The sequence below is a fragment of the Lathamus discolor genome, chromosome 2, assembly GCF_037157495.1.
Source record: "Lathamus discolor isolate bLatDis1 chromosome 2, bLatDis1.hap1, whole genome shotgun sequence".
NCBI classification, from domain to species: Eukaryota; Metazoa; Chordata; class Aves; order Psittaciformes; family Psittacidae; genus Lathamus; species Lathamus discolor.
Window position 1 is genome coordinate 157,597,854 of NC_088885.1, and position 9,423 is coordinate 157,607,276.

Genomic DNA, 9,423 nt, shown 5'->3' on the forward strand with positions numbered 1-9,423 from the left:
TCCTCCCCCCCACCCCGACCCTCCCCGCTCCCAGAGGGATGTGGAGGAGAATTGGGAGAATGTTACTCCCACGGGTTGAGATAAGAACAGCCCAGTAACTAAGGTCTAAAACAAATCACTACTGCTATCACCAATGATAATACTGATAGGAGAAAATAACAAGAGAAGAGAATATGATACCACCGCCGAACAAGTTTGACCCCCCCGAAAAGAGACCATGCCCTTCCGGGTAACTCCCAGTTACCTCCCTGGGCATGACATGCTGTGGTATGGAATACCTAAGTTGTGTGGTGGTTGGCTAAGAGCCTTTACAGGTGTTCATGTCCCATCTGCAGGAGGAGGATGGGTTCCACGCCATGCTGGACATGGCTATGTTTTAAGAAAGGGCCAAAATACTGAGAAGTAAGGGAAAAACAAGTGAAAGAAGGAACACTTCAGAACACCAAGGCCAGAGGAAGAGGAAGAACTGGTGGAATGGAGGGGCAGATTTAACTCACCTTAGCCATGGACAACTGCCAGCTGTGCTCCTGACTATCCACTCTCCCTCAAAAGGTGTGGAGGGAAATGAGAAAGGCCAAGATAAAGGCTGGAACAAAGCACAGAGCATCCCTGGCTTCTCCTAACAAAGGCCAGCCAGCAGCCCTCACTGCTAACGCCCTGGCACAGGTCTTGCAATTAGGGCAGCCACAGTGGTCTCTGAGTGACGCTTCACTGGGAGAACACTGAGCTAAGAAAGGCCAGAACCTGAATTTCATTCCCTACACCTAAATAGTGTTTAATGTCTACCCACTGTTAACTACATTAACTGTGAAGGCAATCCAAAGTCAAAAAGAAGGCTCTATTAGGCAAAATATGTTAACCACTCAGCTGCACACTCATCTACCCCAAGACATCTTCTCACCTAGATATGCTTGATATTGATTTGTACTGCAACTTTTACTTTGCATTTCTAAAAGTTGTCTCACCATGCTGCTTCTGTGGGGATAAGCCATGACTGAGTTAAACTTTTATAGCTTTTGTATCAAGCAGACTCCAACTATCCACCTTCTTATACCTGAGCCAGCAAACACAAACTACCATATGCTGTGAGGTCAGTGCTAGGAAATGTCAAGTAAAAGGCCATGAAGAAACACCTGGTTTCTGTACCATAACAGGCATAGGAACTGTCGCTAGTGAATAAGGTATGACAGAGGCTGAATTTTCTCCTGTGGATAAACATTGGCTGTAATATGCATCTTAAGAATTGGGCTAGGTTTCCAATGTCACAAAATTGTCCAGGTGTCACAAGCTAAATTCCTTGCTGAACAGAGTTTTGTGATGCAGCAACTACCAAACAAAGGAAGGCTTACCTGTGCTAGTCTCATTGTGCAGTCACCAGAGCATGGGTTATTTATTCCACTGGTTCAAAGCACAGTTGGTTTGCACAGCTGCATCCTGTTCTCAGAGCTCTCTGTATTCTCATAAGTGTTGACATTATCATAGGTATGGGCTTTTGAAGAAGGGAGAATTCACTCTTAGTTGGAGCTGCAATTTGGGCTGACCTGCCTCCTTGTCCTCAGGCAATTCTTACACTCTCTACTACCTGCACTTCATGAGAAGACCCAGTTAATTATTCATGGAGAACTGAGGCCTTTAAACTCTATTGATTTCTTGTGTTTGGATCATGACTGTATCTGGTAAATTCATTCCTATTTGATGGCATTAAGTATTTTGAATAATTAATATAGTAATTTATCCCAGGCTGGGGAGTAAATGTTACCTTCTGCTGGGATGAGAGTTGGGAGGGGAATACACTTTAGGGCACTCTTCCAATTCTTTTAATGTCAACATGGTACTTAAAGTAAGTGCCTGTCTGACAGCTATTGCTTCTATGAGACTCCAGTGCAAGAACAATTGGGACAATAAGCATTACCCCTGCACAAGCATTCATTCTTACAGTGTGCTTTTAAATTGACTGAAAACCAACCAAAATGTCTAAGTGATATCAAATGCAGGGAAAAAGGAAAATAAAATCTAATTGATCATGGTCTTCTCGAATGCATGGAAAATCTTTTGTGTGTTCTTCAGGAGTAGAACTGAATGCCAGGATTCAAACTCTGCTAAGAACACTATTTTAGAGCACACTCCTGGAAACTTAATACCTTTTGGATTAAATAGATCTAATAATGACTTCTGGACCTTCCTGTCCAACTCAGAGGAAAGTAATCTCTTCCCTAATGGATATCAGCATTAGAAAATACTTGGCTTTTCTCATTATTTCCATTATAATGCATCTAATAATCAGAACCATTCAGTACTTATTATTTTACTTTCTATCCCATTAGCTTATTTTCTAGATTGATACTTATATCCTTCAGGTACTCATACCATAATCCCCAGACCCTGAAGTCATTAGTAAATTGAACTGTTACACAAAAAAATCAAACATTTTAAATCAAAATAACTCTTCCGTTGATTTGCCTCCAATGCAAAGACTCTTTTGCCTTGTGAGTTCATGACAATACCAAGCATTTAAACAGTGGAATAAAAACTGTAAGGGCAAAGGGAAGCTGCTGAACCATTTTTCATTAGAAAGCCAAGTTAAAGAATCACGATACCTCCTAAACACCAGGCTGAAATACCAGTGGTGGTTATATACAAGACAAAACCTAACTGTGGGATGCATTTCACATTGTTTCATGGTTTCCCTTTGTAGGGTTGGCTTCTGCTAGAGTTTAGGTTTTTCGGATTGACCTTTTTTTTGTCTAAGCTGATCTCCTCTTCACTATTTTTGGTAGTGCTTGAGTCTATCTTTTCTTTTTTCTACTCTTTCTTCTTTAGTGCTGTGTATAGTTTTTGAGTGCAAAAATAAGAACCAAGGAGACCACTTATTCTTGCAAAACCATAGAGGTGGAGGTTATTTAATCTTCCCTACTTATTTGATATGTTCTTCCACATAGGGTTTGAGCTATACTTTTTCTAAGGTTAGACAGCAATACTTCAAGGCCACTATAAGGCTTTGATGTCTGCCAGTGCCTGTAGAGTAGTTTCAGCTCTGCAGCATGGCTTCAGTACAGCTAGATCTAGCATAAAAGCTTCAGCTAAATGGTCATCTTGTTGAGCAGCAGCTAGCTACCTAGGACTCAAAAACAGTGCAATTGTGGATTGCAGGTAACAGTTCAAATTCGTATTTCTTTTGTCCTTGTTGTATTATTAAAACCTCACTATATTCCAGCTCATGCAAACCCCCATTCTGTCACTACTCTTACCATCTCCGGGAGCATAGAGGTTTGATCAGTGACAGAAGTACACAGTAGTTTTGGGCAGTTCTGAAGGAATCCTTCCAGCATACCTTCCAACATGGTTTCTTTGATGCATGATGCCCATTTCTTTCCTGGGATGCCAGTTTTTAGCTTCAGAGATGAGTCCTGTTGTATAAACAGTTGAGCTGTCATTTATTAGCTAAAATGTCCTGGGGCTCCTATTAGAAGATAAAAATTCTGAAAAACATCTATTTGGCTGTTTGCCCGCAGAGTATTTGCTATCTACTACTATCTTAAATAATTCATTAGTGCTCAGTGTGCTTAATACCTCTGCTGAGTGTGCCCAATAAATGAGGTTAAATGAGATTCCTTGCTGATTTCTTGGACTTTTGTTGGTTTAAACTCTGATAAATATATGGTTTACCAGAAGAAAATAACATTAGGGAACAAATGCCTTTTAGTCAGTGAAATGAGTAAGAGGCATTTTCCTCTTTCTGTAAGAGCAAAGATAGTCTTTCTGATATAACCTTATGTGTTTCTTTGAAGTACAGATGCTGAATTTGTATCAGGAGCTGGTCCTTAAAGACCAAGCTGTGAGTATCAGCTCAATGGCTTCAAAATCCAGATTAAAAGGCAGCTCTCAGTGGTATACAGCTCTGTGTGTGCATATTTGTTTGTGTGCTGCTAAACAGCTAAATAAAATAAATGTCTTAAATTATAAGAAAATAAACATTTCAAATAAATACCCACCTACCTTCAATTTAAGAGGATCTCTCCCACTGGGTATTCGGATATGTGTACATGAATATCCAAACATATTCAGCCTGTAGTTTGTAGCTGCTCAGAAGCATAACTTTGCAGATGATGAAAGTGTGAAATGCTTCCTATCTCTTAACTTATGCCCCTTCTTGATGTCCTTAGAGCTTTCCTAATATGATTCTTGCACAGGAAATTTATTAGCCCAGCATCTTCTTTCTGTCTTCCCACCTATTGCTCGCAATGAAATCTGATACCAGAAAAAAGGAAAAGGTCACTAGGAAGACCATGAAGCACCCTGTATGGGGATAATAAAGAGTAATATATTCTGGAAAAGACTTCAGTAGATTTTCAGATCCAAACTCTTACTAAAAGCATAGCTAAATTACACACTCTGTCCACATCTTCCTATAGCTCTTTCAATTGGCAATTCATCATCTAAGCTGGTTTGCATCTTTCACACATGAAGCCACTGCCACCTTCATTTCACCTGAAGCCACAGAGGAGCTTTCCAGGAGGGAGAAGCTGGAGCAGTTGTTCCATATAGTGCCAGAGACCACATTTGTGCAGATTCCTTCAATACAGCATTATCTTAATAAGAAAGTCAAAGCCCTCCACAACACTGACTGCCAAAGTCCCTGCTAATAAATCCTGAGAACTGTGCTTCCATTTAGCAGTTATATATGTGCTTCCCATAGTGTCTGGATAAGAGATCTGATACTATCTAATGAGGAATTATCTCAAGCTAAGAAGAATGACCACTCCTTAATCAGAAATCAGCCAAACAGGAGCAGCTGGTGTGATCTGTTAGGAACGTTAGACTCTATAAGCAAGTCTATAAGTTCTTATTTAACTTTATTTGCCAGAAGCAAGCAACTGCTGTGCTACCTGTTAAAGCTCTTCCTAGGTGGTCTTGTTGCTATTCTGTGTCTTATAAGACACACAACAAATCTATAAAAGCACCTTTTGTGTCACAGACTATTGAAAGACAGCATCCAAGCTGAACTGTAAACGTCAAAGTAGGGATATCCTTGGTGTGTTACTACATTATATATTTTGAGGTTGACTCTGTTCAAATATGTACAGCACCTAAAAATCTCCTACCAAAGTGGTCTCGATGTAATTGCCCACAAACAAGCATCTCGTGCTGCTGAAGATACATTAAGGGATCAGAAACTTCAGCACAAGACTGACAGTGAGTAAAACAGGACTTAAAGACGCCTGGACATTTCTGAAGCAAGAATGAGGAGCCAGGTAGAAAGCCTAGAATTTAGTGTTTTATTATGGGACTGAATATCACTCCACTCAAAACTGCAGGATTACTGCTTACTGCTTTCCTTGTTGGCAGGTCTAGTAGAAATACTATATGCTACAAAAACTTGACTGTGAGGAGCTCTGTTATAGGTGGTTCTGGGAAATAAAAGTTAAGTTACATTGGGAAAGCGCTGGTTTTAAAGACAAGCTGTCATAGTTTCACTACATAGTTCCATCATACTTTAGTTCATAACTGAATTATAAATATTTATGTATAGTTGTGGCAATTTAGGGGATGTTTCTATATACTGTTATAAGATTGTAACATGAACAAGAAAGCTCTGTATCATAGAAATATGAGTATTTACATAGCACATTCCTGAGTGTTATATCCATTATATGTGCACACACACATATATATATATATGGTAACTATGTTTCTTATCCATAATCTGCGAATTACAATAGAAACATGTTGAGTTTCAGTAATTCCACAATCGGGCAGGAATATTCTATGTTTCTATGACAGCTGAAGCATAAAAGAAACAGTTTAAGCAAGTTTTTTCTGGACATATTTTAAGTAGAACATTATTTGAGAAGATAACCAAAAAGCCTGGATGTGCCATCATGTGAAGAGAACATTTAGCAAACTTAAATACCTTTTTACCTAATGTGATTCTTGTCTAAACAGAGAAGCCAAAAAATGAGACATGCTGTGACTACAGGTATATATGTGAGGTATATAATGCCTCATAGTGTTCTTGAATTAACTGCACTATGTATCATCCTAGTTTTATAGTAACCAGAGGAAATATTTCCAGTCCTCTGAGACCTAAATGCATTCTACATCCAAGAACAAGAACATGAAGAGACATTCCTTTATTGCTATGTTTCAAAATATATATAAAAAAAGCCTAATTTTGTCCCAATCTTAACATTTGCTTGCTACTTGAACTGTGAAAATCCAATAAGTGATTAATTTTTTTGTCATAAACAGGCTTTTTCCAGCCAAACAACAGCCCCGTTTGCTGGAGCCTGACTGCAGTACTTCTAGTTAAAAATTGCCAAAAATAGGGGTTGGATAAAAGAAATAATTTCACCTCCATTTTACAGGTGATAAAACTGAAGCTATGAAAGACTGAGTATCTATAACAACAAACAAAATCTAAAGTGGGACTCAACTACAATAATTTGAATTCCCATTCACTGCTTCAGTGGTTAAAAGATACATAAAATCTCTTTCAGGAAGTCATTTTGTTGAAACTTATTTAGCACCGAGATTAACAAAATTATTTTATTTTTAAATGCTATTAATATGATTGAAATCTCCATAGTATGAATGTCAGGATTTTAAATATATCCTTACAACAATATTTTAAAGCTATAATTCCTTTGACTGGTATCTAAGCTTGCAGCATTTTTCATGTCTCATAAAAAATAATTTCACTCAAAAATATGTGTTTGCCAGCAGCATTTAAATTAGATGCAAACCAGTATTTATGATCCCATCTAAATAAAGTGAACTCTTCAGTTCTTTTGCTCCTGTGTGGGAATAAACAGGCTAATTCATACCCCTTGAAAAAGCAATTTTTACGCTAAATGCTGATCCTAACACTATATTTGCAGAAACCCAACTGTTTATCTGCTTCGCCCACAGACAGCACAAGGGGCATATGTAGGACACACTGAGTGGCTGGAATTAGCAAAGCCATTTGCAAACTGCATATAAATGTACCGTTTGCACATAGTTCTCTGTGATAATAGCCAAATTACAGAAGGTGATAGCACCATCATGTTTTTTTTCACCTTGGTGTTTATGGAAATGATTACTTGATCCCATTCTTGTACTTCTTGGAGCAGAAATGAAATCAGAACCAAGCCATCTTAAGACACATTAGAAATAAAGGGTCAAAACTCACCAATTGAGTACATAGTAAAGTTATGGCAAATTTCTTTTTTTCAAGAAGTACAAGGGATATTTTGCTGACAACTACTCTAGTTTAAAACCCCTATTAAATTACTTAGCCTTATGGATGTCAGTGGATCTAAGTGTTTGCTGAACTGCTACCACATAAGCTCTTCCTTAACCCCACATACGTTGATGAGGCTTCGTGCATGCTAAAATGTGATCACATCATTGCTTTAGAACATTGGAGTCTAAAATGCAATGAGAACCTGGCCCAAGGAGACCAAACGGACTCAGTGCAGGGAAATAAGTAAGATAACAGCTTGACATACCAACTCAAAGAATACCTGTTAACACAATTCAGAGAGAACTGAGCAATTCTAAAGGCAGTGAAACCCTTTGTCAGCTTCCTGCTTAGTCCATAATTGATCTGTGAAGGCTTTTACAAAGTGCTATCAGGAGAAAAAGACAAATGGGCTCAGAATTTAAATGGTGCTCAGCGGTCTCTTGTTGAAATTCAGCCAAACCTTTTTTAGAAAAGGAAACAACATCCTTCTGTGACTGCAATTTTTCAGATCAAGATGGAAATACAGCAGCAGCCCTGCCTCTCCCCACACCTTTGGTCATGACCAAAGAGCTCAAATAGAGCCTAAATCATCAGCTGCTCAGTTTCCCAAGGGACCAGGTGTAGGAGCAAGTGTGGGCTGTGATTATTGTCTGCAAAACTTCATGAAGCTTTTACTTCCTGGCAACCGCTCAGTTCCTTGGAGTGAATGAGTATCGATACTTGCAGAAGTCAATTACAATTTCTTCTCTTACTGAGTCTTGGAGAAACTGAGCCACTGCTGAGAATAATGCTGCACAGACACAGATGAACCACCGTTTTGAGAAGCACTGGCATAGCGTTAATCACTGTCATTTGCCAGCAGAAACAATCAGCTGAGTGCAATCACTTCTTGATTGCTGAAGATGTTTTCCTTTGCTTAGAGTACTAAGGTTTGATTCTTTTTCAGCAGAAATATCTGTTGCAGCTGCCATTGAAAGCCACAAGGGACAGCAGGAAGCAGACAGATATTTGTGATATTTTGATGTTTCAGTTTACAAACATAAGCCCAGAAAGATGGCAAAAAATGTGTTTATTGCCAAATACAGTCATATATATATTAATATTTAATATATGTAGTCATATCTATGTATATTTCTCCTCTGCTTGGACTTATAATACCATGAGAAGACCAGTTACCTCTCACAAAAGATCTGTCTTAACTGCTTCCAAGTAATTCTTCCAAAAAATAGTTTCCAACTTTTCACCACCTGTCTGGAGCAGAGATAAAGCTGCAAAAGTGATAAGCATCCCCTGAAGTGAGACTTCCTCTTTCTGCTCTATTTCACTCAGTCATGACTGCTAAAGCAATTCTGCACTGTGGGCAAGCAATGTCTTTATGGGATGTTTTATCATGAATCTTCACCAGGCAACTATTAATCTTAAATCATTCTTTTATCAAGTGTTTATTCTTTTATTCCCCTCAGGCTCTGTGATATCAATATCAGGCCTGTCACAAACAATGACAAACGGCATCTTCTCCATTGCTGAAAATGAAAATGCCTGAGAGGAAGTAACTTAGGAGGAATTCAAAGAGATAACACTTGATCTAGCAGTAAGAGTTAAAATGTCCACCAGAAGGCATTATAGTGCCAAACCCATGTAGATATGTCTGTGCAAAGAAGAGCAGAGCAAATATGTTGTGTTGCCCTTAGAGTTGGTAGATACTCCATACCAGGAAACATTCAAGATCAGGCTGGACAAGGCTCTGAACAGCCTGATCTGGTTGAAAATGTCCCTGCTCATTGCAGGTGGGTTGGTCTGGATGAACTTTAAACTTTCAACCCAACCCATTCTATGGTTCTATGTTTTTATAAACATGGTCAAACAGCTGCATAAGGCTGAACTGGCTGCAAAATGACCACTCCACAGCCAGACAATACCCATCAGCTGCACATGGGCACTCACCAAGTGTGTGCTTCAGTGCGTGCCAAAGAATCAAGTGTTTGCTTTGCTGAACGCTCCACTGGTCTATTTAAAGAACTAGAGAAACAAATATGAAATTATTGCATCTCTGAGACGCATCTTTGATGGAGGAAGTCATGACTAGCACCTGAGAGTCAATACATTACAACTGAGGCATTGATTGATTCCAGTCCTTACCAGTATTTTCATCTCCATTGTAAAAATTAACTTCCTACAGAGACTGCAATTACAAAAAC

The 9,423-nt window shown here is 38.9% G+C and overlaps 1 long non-coding RNA gene across 1 annotated transcript; it reads right to left on the reverse strand.

The window, feature by feature from the left end:
• Positions 1-2,926: 2,926 nt before the first annotated feature.
• On the reverse strand, positions 2,927-4,571 carry LOC136009456 (uncharacterized). The gene is made up of 3 exons (XR_010610575.1): positions 4,489-4,571; positions 3,997-4,248; positions 2,927-3,460 (listed from the first exon to the last, which is right to left on the reverse strand). It is a non-coding gene; the product is annotated as an uncharacterized LOC136009456 (long non-coding RNA).
• Between the last annotated feature and the right edge of the window lie 4,852 nt (positions 4,572-9,423).